A 13,250-nucleotide genomic window follows, 5' to 3' on the forward strand; every position below is an offset into this window, starting at 1 on the left:
GATTATTGTAATGCTCTGTTGTTTGGCGTTTCGCAATACAATCTGAAACGTCTTCAGATTGTCCAAAACAGCGCTGCCAGACTAGTATTCATGAAGCGTAGGTGCGACTCTGCCGGACCTCTACTTCATGACCTGCATTGGCTGCCTGTTGGGAAAAGAATTAAATTCAAAGCTTGTGTTTTAGTGTATCGTTGTCTTGAAGGTACTGCCCCTTCCTACCTTTCAGAACTAATTGAAAGATATTCAAAACCCCGCCCCTTACGTTCGGCCAGTGATTCCACAAAACTAGTTGTCCCTCGAATTCGGAAAAATGCTGGAATGAGATCCTTTTCTCATTTCGGACCCTCTATTTGGAACGCCTTACCGCAGAGCATTCGTGAAAAAGAATCTTTGTCTATTTTTAAACGTTCCCTTAAAACATATTTGTTTCGATTTTAGTAGATGTATGAGAAGCAAGATAGGTTTGGTTTGTGTTGTGTGTTGTGTTGTGTGTGTGTGTATGTGTGTGTGTGTGTGTGTGCTTGTGTGTGTGAATGAGTATGTTTCAGCCAAAGTAATTTGTAATTTAAGCGCTTAGAGTCTGGTGTCTCGGAGTTATAGCGCTATATAAGTTTTCAGCATTATTATTATTATTATTATTATTATTATTAACTACTGAACGACAAAACCATTTTAATTTGACAAAATCTGTTGAAAAGGAAAATCTATTGCCAGAGCTTATAATTTATTAACCATTTTGAATGATTATTCAGTTTTGCTGAAAACATATTAGTTATTGATATAGTTAGATGAAGTGGGCAACATATTTTTTCCTTGAAAACTACAAATTAAAAAATTTTCAAGTAGACAATAATATATATATATATATATATATATATATATATATAAATATATATATATATATATATATATATATATATATATATATATGAAGGTGAAAAATTCGTCTCAGATATTCCCTCACCCGTCTCATTCCTCATCAAAACAGTTTGATCTATGATATTCAAATTCCTTTATTGCCGTTTGATGATTATTATTATAATTATTCCATGTTTTTTTATAAAGCTTTTTTTTTTCAATGGGCCATCATTAAACGTTATCGTTAATATTTGAAAAACCAGAAATGGATAAAAATAATCATTGTCTAATTGAAAACAATTTGAAATGAAAATTATTCATCTTTGATGTTGAAAATCCAGAGACATTAATCTCTGTACTGCCAATATACTGAAAAATGACCCTTGATTTTGTTCCGATTCACTTTGAAGTCACATGACCTAAACCAAATTAGTTAAAGAAGTCCCTTGAATTTCAATTTTACCATTTCTCAATTGATACTTAAATCATTCAGATCAGATTAAGTATTGTTTCCACTCAAGTTACGACCCATTTATCTTGCTTTTTGGGATGACAAAAAAAACAAAAGACGAAAAAATACATTTTTCTCTTGAAATGATGATCTTTTCAGGAAAATGTAGTGATTTTTAACTTTTTTTTTTAGCCTTTGACAGGTCCGATATTTCATCATATTATTATTTTTGGAAGCGTGAGACGAAATATATTGAGACTTTGAAATCTTTTTTTTATAAATAAATAAGAATTCCCTACAAGGGAAATTTTTATTTTGGGTGTATTTCGAGAAAAGACTGAAATAACCCAGGCATCACATTATGAAGTGCAAGACACAGAAAAAGAAAGATGCCAACTTTACTCATGTATAATAGACTACACTTCATAGTTTATTGATATTATTGTTATTAGTCCTTAATATCATATTTTCTGGGTTTTTTTCAATAATATATCTGGGTGGGGTTCACTACCTCCACAGTGGGCAGGGAGGTACAAACCGCGTCTTCTATCCCCTTATATCTGTTTTCCAACATACTTTCTGTCTTTGTCTTGGTATGAGATTGCTTGATTTTGTCCTGATCTTGGCCGGAGTCCTTGGCTGGCAGGGAAACAGTCAAATGCATAGTTATTGTTTTGGCAGATGATATTTTTTTCCTTGTAAATCATATCTCTGTTATGTATTATTATATTTGTTATTTTTAATGTATAATGAAATGTAAGCATTTGAGTGGATTCCTCTTTGTTGGCTCTTGTGCTTGTGTCTGGGTGAGACTTATAGGTGATATCAGACTAAGTATATTGATGGTATGCTCTTGGAATCTACATCTGATCCCTATTTGTTCCCAATTCCCCTTTGTCTTACTTTCTCTTAAGTGCTTTAATTGTAATTCTAGAACTTTCTACTATCCCATTTTCTTCCTTTTAACTGGCGCTGATATAACCTAAATGTATTGCAAGCGCTGTAAAACCCTTAAAACATCAATAATATACACACGCAAGAAAAACGCATTGACGTGGACACAAAATTCAAATGAGATTCTATTATGCTTTTTGTTATAAAAGGCATACTCTTCGTGTAAAAAGAATAATTTTTTTAAGGGATTTGTAATTGATTTTATCTCTTAATAATTGTGTCATATACATATTTTATAATGTATCATTATTATTATCGACATAATGAGTTTCACAATTTGATTTTTTAACCTATGGATTTCCATGCGTAACTCACATCTAACCTCAGAGAAAGTTCGGATAAAACCTCTGTTGTACTGCCATGTCTTAGTTATGGGCATATTTTGGCAATATAATAATTTAGCCTTAAGTCAACACCCTTGATATCTCTTTTACCTACCTGTATAATTTGTCATGTATATGCATCTACGTAGCTTTGTTCTGGAATTAATGGATTTTATATTTTTTGTTAAAGATGAATTTTTTTTTTTTTTAATCAGCTCTCCATAACATGTCTTTGTGTGGCTATGTGATCTTGTGGTTTGGCACTCGTCTTTGAATCAGAATTTCCTGGGTTCGAGTCTTGCTCTGTGCGGCGCATAATTTAATCCTTGGAAAAGGCTCTTTGCCCACATACTCTCACTGTACTCAGGTGTAAAATGAGTATCTGGCCGTACACAGCATTTTCTCTGTTGAAAAAAAATGTACTATCGCCTAAAAGGCATCATGCCTCGCCCTTCATGTTAGGTGTTGCTGTTGGCTAGGGACCCCTTGTAAAGCGCTTTGAGCATGTTTAGTGAACATTGCACTATATAAATGCTCGTTTTTTTGTTGTTTTTTTTTTTTGTTAAGTTTTTTAATGTAATTCTTATTTTATAATCATCTCTTTTGACGAGGTTCTGGTATGGTGTCTGTTTGGCACTTTTAGATGGCTTTTGGCTAGCCACAAGGATATAATGCTCTTTACTTCAACTTTGACCTCTGTTGAACTTGTCCCCTTTTGTCATACTTTTTTCTCAAGCACTTGCAAGCTTGATCAAACCGGTGCTAAAATGACCTGATACTGACATCATATAACTTGTGAAACAACAAATAAACAAATAGCTTTATCATTATTTTGATATGGCCTGTTATTGTTATTTTTAAGTTGGCTATAAGCAATTTATAGGGATCAATGGTCACTTAATTTTCGCCCTCCTCTCGGTTATCAAAATCTAAAAATTGTGCTCATCATTTGTCAGAAAGTGTAGGCATGATGATATTGTAATATCTATCTGATTTCATTCATATGATAAAGCACATTGTTTCCCATATTTTCACATTTCGAGCCCCCCCCCCCCCCCAAAAAAAAAAAACAACAAAAAAAAAACACTGCTGTATGGTTCGTCTAGAAAGATTCAATTTTTAAAAAAGCCTAGTACACTATATAATAGAGGGGTCAATTTTTATTTTTCATTTCATTCACGTAATGAATTGATGTTTTAGTCACTGCTGATAAATAGTTACATACTACATACTTGAAAGCACAGTAATTATTGAAGTTTAGAAATTGCAATTATACTCTTCCAAAAATTGTTTGGAGACCAAAAAGCTACAGTAGCATAATATTCCTTTTAAGTGCACACTACACACCTCCCCACTACTACACACTTGGCGACACAACATTAGTATAGTATGTCAATACCCAGAGTAGCGTATGCCATATTTGAGTCGTCAATAAAATCTGTGTACATCACATAGTGTTATTTAGTGCCAACATGGTCTGAACTGGAATTTTAAGATACAAAAAAACACTATTCGTAATAGAGACAATTACTTTAACTCATGTTTTATAATTCAATTTTAATACACTAGTGGAGAACCTGCAATATTTGCGGAGAAAATAAAAGCTATTAGGAACAGGCAGTCATCTATTATACTTATTATATTACTGTATTGTATTTTTAGATTTGCCAGTAATTCTGTGCTCGATACCATCAATTTTACATTGGCTGTTCGGATCAATGTTGATCCCCAACCCTACTTTTTTTAAATAATAGATTTAACCTGAGATAATACTTTTTTGAGACGATTGGAAACATATTATAATTTCCAATGCCGATGCATGTTGACAACAGTTGTATGGCTTCATGGGTTGTTTTTTTTTACTTATGATTTTTTTTTTTCAGGATGGGCTCATTTTATTTTTCAAATTCAACGGCAAGAGGTACTAACAGTATATTTGTTCTTAGAACATTTTGATTTGCACAACTGCAACTGCAGTCTCTTTAAAACTCGCCTTCACATAGAGTAAACATTTCTTATCTCCTGGGTGGGGTTCCTAACCTCCCATAGTGGGCAGGGAAGTACTTGCTGTGTCTTCTATCCCCTATATCTGTTTTCCAACTTGCTTTCTGTCTTTGTCTTGGAATGAGATTACTTGGTTTTGTCCTGGCCCTGGCCTGAGTCCTAGCTGGGAGGGAAACAGTCAAATGCATAGTTATTTTTTGGGGAGATGATATTTTTTTCCTTGTAAATCATCTTGATGTTATGTATTATTATGTTTGTTATTTTGAATGTATAATGTAAGCATTTGAGTGTATTCCTCTTTGTTGGATTTTGTGCTTGTGTCCGGATGAGACTTATAGGTGATCTCAAACTAAGTTCATTGATGGTTTGCTCTTGGAATCTGCATTTGATCCCTATTTGTTCCCAGTTCCCCTTTGTCTTCCTTTCTCTTGGGTGCTTTAATTGTAATTCTAGAACTTTTTTACTATCCCATTTTCTTCCTTTTTACTGGCGCTGATATAACCTAAATGTGTTGCAAGCGCCGTAAAACCCTTAAAAACAAAAACAAACATTTCTTATCTCCTTGAATTTATTCCACCAAAATAGAAATAAGTAATGAACAAAATGTGTACCTAAGCAGTTTTCAAATAATTTTAAATAATCACCGCTAATACTAAATCATAAGATCTCATCCCATTTGTACTATTCACTCTCTCAGAAACTTGATTTGAGTGATTAATTGATTAATTAATAGGTTTTTTGTTTTTTTTTGTTTAAAAAAAATTCTTTCATGCTGTTGAGAAATATGATTTGATGAATGAATTATCCAACAAATTTAGTCGATAAGAAGTAAACAATTCACAGTCGATGCACTACTAAGTCAGAAAAGTTGATTGCAACTAATCCTAATCTGTTTTTCGTGTCTTGTATTTGTTGTACTTAATTATTTCAAATTTCTATAAAAATGATATTTAAGCAAGATTTATTGACTATCTATACTTTATTTTTAGCATCACTCTAAAATATGTCAACTCAGAATGGACGAAATTCTAGTCAACTTTTTACTCACAATATTTTTCCCGTAAATTCGAATGAAAACAAGTTACCTATTGTAACATGAAAACAACTGTCTGAAACCTTTGATTAATGTCGTTATTTTGTCTGAATTTTTGTTTTTCTTGACTAAAACAAATATTTCAGCAAATGTTGATAAATGCCCTCTAGCCATTTTTTAGCATTTGTCAGAAACCAATACCAAAGCAGTTTCCAGTGACATTTGTGCAATTCCTTTATTCCTTTTTTATTATTTATCAATTTATCATTTCTAAATTAAATATTGTGTTTTACTAGGTATTTGTCGGGACAAAGTTTTCCAACAACTTTACTTATATTGTGTATCATGATGGATTTGCTCACTTTTGGTGGGGTCTTTTGACCTCCCATGGTGGGCAGTAGGTCACTTACTATATGTCATCTATTCCCCCTGTATCTTTTTTTCTGAGTTGCTCTCTGTCTTTGTCTTGGAATGGAATTACTTGGTTTTTGTACTGTATTGTTTTAGTTTTGGGAGATGACAATTTTTTTTCCCTTGTAAATCATCTCTCTTATGTAATGATAGTTGTATTATTTTGTTGTAAGCAAATCTTGTAAACATCTGAGTGTATTCCCTTTAGTTGGATCCTGTGCTGGTGTCTAGATGAGACTTTCTGGTGATCTGAAACTAAGTCCATTGATGGCATGCTCTTGGGATCTACATTTATACACATTAGAACCATTTGCCCTTTGTCTTTTTCTTGGGCGCCTTTAATTGTAATTCTAGAATCTTTGGACTCCCCCATAGTCTTCATTTTTTACTGATGCTGATAGGACCACAATGTGTCGCAAGCACTGTAAAACGCTTAAAAACAAACAAAACAACGAGGGAGGTACTTACCGTGTCTTCTATCCCCTTATTTCTGTTTTCCAACTTGCTTTCTGTCTTTGTCTTGGTGTGAGATTGCTCGGTTTTGTTCCGACCCTGGCCGGAGTCCTTGACTGGTAGGGAAACAGTCAAATGCATAGTTATTGTTTTGGGAGATGATATTTTTTTCCTTGTAAATCATCTCTCTGTTATGTGTTATTATATTTGTTATTTTTAATGTATAATGCAAGCATTTGAGTGTATTCCTCTTTGTTGGATTTTGTGCTTGTGTCTGGATGAGACTTATAGGTGATCTCAAACTAAGTGCATTGGTGGTATGCTCTTGGAATCTACATTTGATCCCTATTTGTTCCCAGTTCCCCTATTTCTTACTTTTTCTTGGGTGCTTTAATTGTAAGTCTAGAACTTTTTACTATCCCATTTTCTTCCTTTTTACTGGCGCTGATATGACCTTAATGTGTTGCAAGCGCCGTAAAACCCTTAAAAACAAAACAAACAAACAACGATTTGCTTACAAATTTATGTCCATTGAGTCGCTTTTAAAATCCAAACATCGAAGGATTTTTGTCTGATTAATTTATTTTATTATTATTATTGTTTACCTATAAGATTTTTTTTCTTCTTTAACTTTATTTATTTATGCTCATTTTCAATGCTTTAACTTTTAAAATTCTGTTCATAATCTTTACCATCCCGACCAAATAAGCACTCTGGCTTTACTTTGTTTTTCCCAACCCTGATTTCATTTAAAACTGTGTGTTGGAGGATGCATTATTTATTTTACATGTTTATATGGTGTGTCATTTTTTTCCCTAAGTTAAAAGAATTATACATGTTGCATAACATTCCAGAATATCTTGTATTTTATGTTACAAAGTTATGTTATTTTACTGCCTACAATTTGTTTTTGGTTGTCTTACTCTATGATTCACGACAATATTCCAGAATTATAAACTGGTTTTATATTAATAGAGACTTAAAATAAATATCATCGTGAAATGTGAATGTATTTTTGGTTGGAATTATTTTGAGACATTTCTTATAATCATACAGGATACAGGTAATAGGAAAGAAATACTCGATATACAACTAATTGGCTGTTTGGCTGGGTCTGCTGTCTTCTTCTATATCCCTAATTTGTTCCCCTCTCTCTGTAGCTTTCTGTACTTGTCCTGGGGCAAAATGACTTGACTTTGCTCAATCCTGGCTGGAATTCTCTCTGTAAGGGGGAAATAAAGATGTCAACAATTTTTCTTTTTTTTTTCTTCCTCGTTTTATTTTAAATATAGATGAGATTATGAAAATATTTTTTGGTTCCTGTCATTTCTCTTAGTGATCCTGACCTCCCATAGTGGGCAGGGGGGTACATACTGTGTCTTCTATCCCCTTATATCTGTTTTTCAACTTGCTTTCTGTCTTTGTCTTGGCATGAGATTACTTGGTTTTGTCCTGGCCCTGGCCGGAGTCCTAGGTGGGAGGGAAACAGTCAAATGCATAGTTATTGTTTTGGGAGATGATATTTTTTCCTTGTAAATCATCTCTCTGTAATGTTTTATTGTTATTTTAATGTATAATGTAGGCATTTGAGTGTATTCCTCTTTGTTGGATTTTGTGCTTGTGTCTGGATGAGACATAGGTGATCTCAAACTAGGTGCATTGGTGGTATGCTCTTGGAATCTACATCTGATCCTTATTTGTTCCCAGTTCCCCTATGTCTTACTTTTTCTTGGGTGCTTTAATTGTAATTCTAGAACTTTTTACTGTCCCATTTTCTTCCTTTTTACTGGCACTGATATAACCTAAATGTGTTGCAAGCGCTGTAAACCCCTTAAAAACTAAAAACAAAAACAAAACGAATCTTAGTGATCAATATTAGAAACCCTCTGAGTCTCTCACTTATAATATCGCCTCATGCTATCCTTCATATGAAACTATGGAAAATTTTAAGCAAGGCAGACAATTAGATTGCTGCTGGGATTTGCTTATAACGATGTTCTTTATTTTCGCTTTTCTTTGGCATTTATGAGCTAAGAGTGTTACAGGCGCTGAACTCTAAATTTGTTTGTCTTGGGTGTAGTCTATGATCTTCCTTTTCTAACACTGAAATAGTCAGAATTGTTTAGAATGCTGGTCGACTTTTAAAAATGAGGTTACTTTATGGTTTGAGCATATAGTGTTTGGGCATCATATGTATAAGTTAAAGAGTGGGTTTTAGAACAGGTCCCTTTGAGCACACATGTTGTTTTCAGAGCACTAGTGGTAAGGTCTTGTCCCTGACATTTTTTAAAGACCTGAAGTGATTTCTTATAGTTATAGTTGGCTTGTCTGTGCATTGCCACCATGGCATTCAGTATAATAAGGTATTCATAGGTTTAAGTTAGTAATGAGGGAGTAGGCACTGGTGTAAGATAAAGATTTGAAAAAGTGTGTATGAAACAGTGCCAGACAAAGCAAGAAAAAAATACAGGAAAAATATCCCCCAAAAAAATCAGTCTTCCTTGACAGTCAATGGAGCACAGGCATAAATCTTCTCCAAGCCCAGGGAAATTCAAAGATCTTGTTTACCATTTTATGGGACAATGAAGGCATACTTCACATGGAATTTCTTGAACAAGGACAAGTAGGGAAGTCGAAACTATATGTTTCACCTCCACGAGCCCTCAAAAATAGACTCGCACGGTATGAGGTGGTAGAAATTCGATATTGCAGCATATGCAACAATGCGCGACCCCACACTAGTCGCCAAATTCAGTTCAAACTTCCGATCCTACAACACCCTAGCCCTGTATTTAGTCCGGATCTTGCTCCATCTATTTCTTGTTCCCCCAGCTCAAGAAGTATTTGAATGGAAACAGTTACAGCAGTGATTTGGAGGTAGTGGCAAATGTTCGTCGATGATGACGAGCAAAATCACCGGGATTCTACGTCTTGCTCGTGATTGTGAATATGTGGAAAAATAAAGAGTACGATACGTAGCTGAGATTCTAAGCTTTCTTTTCATGTCTCATGTTTGTACGAGCTGTTTAAAACGAAAAAATGTTAGAACAAAACAGTACTTATATATCAGCTCATCCTTGTACTACTACTACTGCTACTACTACTACTACTACTACTACTACTACTACTACTACTACTACTACTACTACTACTACTACTACTACTACTACTACTACTTATGGCCTCTAGCTTGTGTGTGTATGTTTTTTTTAAATAGTATTTTATTTAAAACACAGTTCAGCATTAAAAATTCAAACAATATGTTGTAAAAATGAACTAAGGTGACGTGTTATCTTTGTTTTTATTGATAAAATACGACGGCTCCTCATGGAGAACTTAATATATTTGTAAAGGGGGTGATCGCCATCCTTCATAACTTTCTCCAGTTTACAAAATCTCTTGAACAATTCTTCCACATTTGAAATTAGGTGAGTATAACTCCTGGCCTTATTAATTATCCGATCAATTTTCTTAAGGTCACAAATACTGGCATTTCAACTCAATGCTGTAATACAAAAACTAATAACGGTAATCACGGTCTCCAAAACAGATCTATAAAAACGGGTGCATAAAGTGTTGTCTATGTCAAATTCTGAAAGTTTCCGAACAAAGGACATTCTTTTGTTCAATTTAGTGATAACTTTAGAGTTGGGTAGTATCTGGGCTCACATAGTAGTTCGCTCCACATTTAAAGTTTGATCGGTAACTCGGAGTTCATCATTCAAATTACATGAATTCACAATCAACTTGTAGAATAACCATGTGTCTATTAGGCTACAAACTGAATGCATTCATTCCCGTTTCAAGTCGGTGTTGCCCTCAGTTTGATCTTCCCTCTCAGTCCATCTCTTGTTTAATCATTACAACAAGATTTTAGGTGATCTCAAACTAAGTACACTGATAGTGAGCTCTTGGAATCTACGTCTGTTCCCTATTTGAACCAATTCCCCCTTGTCTGCTTTATTCTTGGGTGCTTTAATTGTAATTCTAGAACTTTTTACTATCCCATTTTCTTCCTTTTAACTGGCGCTGATATGACCTTAATGTGTTGCAAGCGCCGTAAAACCCTTAAAAACACACAAACAAAAAATATATGTAATTGCGTAACCCTGATGCTAGAGTTTTGCGACCATTGTCTTGTCTGTCTGGTAAGTTTTATTAGGGGGGGGGGAGCGGTACTTATTGCACGAAATAAAAAATAATGGTGGTTTAGCCCGTCACGAACATAATAAATGTGAGTCTCCTGGTGACGAAGGATTGCTTACTCTTTTTGCTTCTATGTAGTCACTTCAATTGATTGTTCCGATGTAGGTACCTATATTATTTTCACATATCAAAAGAGCTCCAAAACAACAACAACCAAGCTGATAGTTGAGCATCAAGCAGCGTGCGGATATGTGAATGGAATGTGATGGTTGGGTAAAAAGAGACTGGCGACCCTTCTTTTTAAGTTTTGCAGGTAAAGTAACCGTTTCTTTAATATAGTTGTGTCCATTAAATGTTTGGGGGGACGTCCACCACATCGCCATCGCCGACAGGAACTGGAATCCTTTGTTGACAAGTTATGCTGCATCGAAATATTGTGATGTGCTAAAAAATCACAGTGTCGTGAACGGATTTCCCAATCTCGTTCACGATGTAAAAAATAAGGAAAAAGTTTAGAAAAAGTCTCCACCGAAGTGGGCGTTCTCCATATATGTAAAGGACATATATGGGCGGTTAAAAACTGCTCTAGAGCACTTCGGGAATCGTCCCGGTCTAGCCTGATTTTTATAACATACCAAAAGTATGGCGGATCGGATCTTAGTAGCAGATACAACGATGGGCGAAGATAGTTGATATGTCTATTTCAAATAAGGCTGTAGATAGTCGAGAGAAAGAATGAAAGGTGTCGCGAGCTTTTAAAGGGTAGAAATGATGACGTCACGTTTACGCGGGAGACAGCGAACGAACACCACATGAAGATTACTCACAACAGCTCGATCGAGACACTGACAGTCATGACATGACAAACACTCACAACAACAACAACAACAACAACAACCTATCACAATAATCTTCCCCACATTCCTCCCCCTTCTAATTCATGCATCACTTCAATAGCTATATTCATAAGGGGAAAAAGGAAAATTCTTACCTTGTGAGAATCCGAAGATTATGTTGAATAAAATCAATAAAAATTTGTAGTTGGGAATATTTACACTAAACACACGAAAAAAAAATAAATCCTCAGGGGCGAACTCTTCCTCCTGGACGGTCATATATACAAAGGGGGAGGGATCCACATCTGGGTATGGCTGTACAATATATATACACGAAGGGAGAGGTATCCTTAGGAGCCTGCAAAATAGTAAAGGGATTATTCCTGTTCTGTGCAGCTTAATATTTAGGCTAGTATTTAATGACAGAGTGGAATGCTGTACTTCCCTTATCTATTTGTATCTTGAATGCTTGCTCAAAATTTATGAAATTGGATTCAAGGATGTCAGTTAAGCTTAAACCTTTTAAATCTGCGATGGCCTTAGCAGATTCCCCTAAGTAGTGTGGGTGATTTCGCTTTACCAGGGGATTGAAAGGTAAATATGGGGAGTCTGTTTCAAGCAGGAGTCTGTTAATTGGTGTTTTCCTCACTGCTTCTAGCTGCTCTCTTTTAAATGTTTTTATTAAGCCTGAATAACTGAAAAAGGTATTTGGAAACCTACCGAGCCACTTGTCCAGAACTACACCATTACCTGAGAAGGAGTGCAATTGGAGGAATTGTTCTTTACTTAACCTCTTAGATAGAAAATCTAGACAATGCATATATGCTCGGGTTCCAAGATAATCAGAACTTTCCCCTCTGACATGTAAAATTATTGGTTTTAGGGGATTTGCACCTGTTATGAGTGTTCCCACTACATGTTCCTGATCTTCTTGGGTCCCCTTCTTCGTCCAATCAAAGCCAATTTCTCCCAACCCCTGGATAATGTCATTTTGACTCAACCGTCTGACTTCCTTCATAGCATAAGACAATGCTTTACGGTTCATAGTGGCGTGGGAAGGGTGGATACCTATGGCAATGCCAAAGTTAAGAAATTTGCCTTTCAGCGCTCTTAGCTCGCTTTCGGGGGGAAAGTTTATGGGGTCACAGTAGACTATCATCCCACCCAGGATAGGTAAATCAACTGAGGGGGCGGGGTTGACATGGAACTTTAGTAACTGCTCTAACATGTCAATTTGACCCTTTTTCCCTTTGTGCCATCGATCCAAATGGAAATGGGCATCAATAAGTCCCACACACTTACCTTCTTGCTCAGACAAGTCCATGAGCAGATCTAAGTCTGCTGACTTGTCAGGCTGAAAGCTCCTAAACTCTCCCTTCAGACGGGCCAGTTCTGCCTGGGTTTCCTTCAGGTCATTCCGAATGTGGGCTAGGCTCTCCTTGAGTGCTGCATTCTCCTCTTTGAGCAGCCGGAATTGCTTTTGCCTAGCCCCATTCCTCCTGGCCGACTTGCCATTCCCACTGCTGTCTGAGTGGCTCTCCCTCTTCGCCATTGATTCAGAGGGATGATCCCTTGTATCATCTGGCGTTCGAGGTCGAGGGGCCTGTCGTCTAGCCTGTGGTTCCGAGGGGTGACCCCTGGTATCATCAGGCTCGTTGTGTGAGGCAGGCTTTGGGCCTCTTCGGTGGTCCCTAGAACCCTCTGGCCTGGTATGGGTTTGGTAGGGCCTGTACCGGTTTCTTCTGGCAGGGGAGCTGTATTTTGGTGGGGAGTTGTACCTG

The 13,250-nt window shown here is 35.9% G+C and overlaps 1 protein-coding gene across 1 annotated transcript in view; it reads left to right on the top strand.

Annotated features, from left to right (window-relative positions):
- Positions 1–10,782: 10,782 nt before the first annotated feature.
- The window catches only part of LOC144972574 (uncharacterized), a 40,772-nt gene continuing 38,304 nt past the window's right edge, over positions 10,783–13,250 (top strand). Inside the window, exon 1 of the mRNA XM_078913944.1 lies at positions 10,783–10,946. The gene's annotated coding sequence lies outside the window, so the exon portion shown is untranslated. The remainder of the gene's footprint in view (positions 10,947–13,250) is intronic.

This window comes from Berghia stephanieae, chromosome 5 (assembly GCF_034508935.2).
Source record: "Berghia stephanieae isolate SIO BIC M18660-M18661 chromosome 5, UCSD_Bste_1.3, whole genome shotgun sequence".
Taxonomy (NCBI): Eukaryota; Metazoa; Mollusca; class Gastropoda; order Nudibranchia; family Aeolidiidae; genus Berghia; species Berghia stephanieae.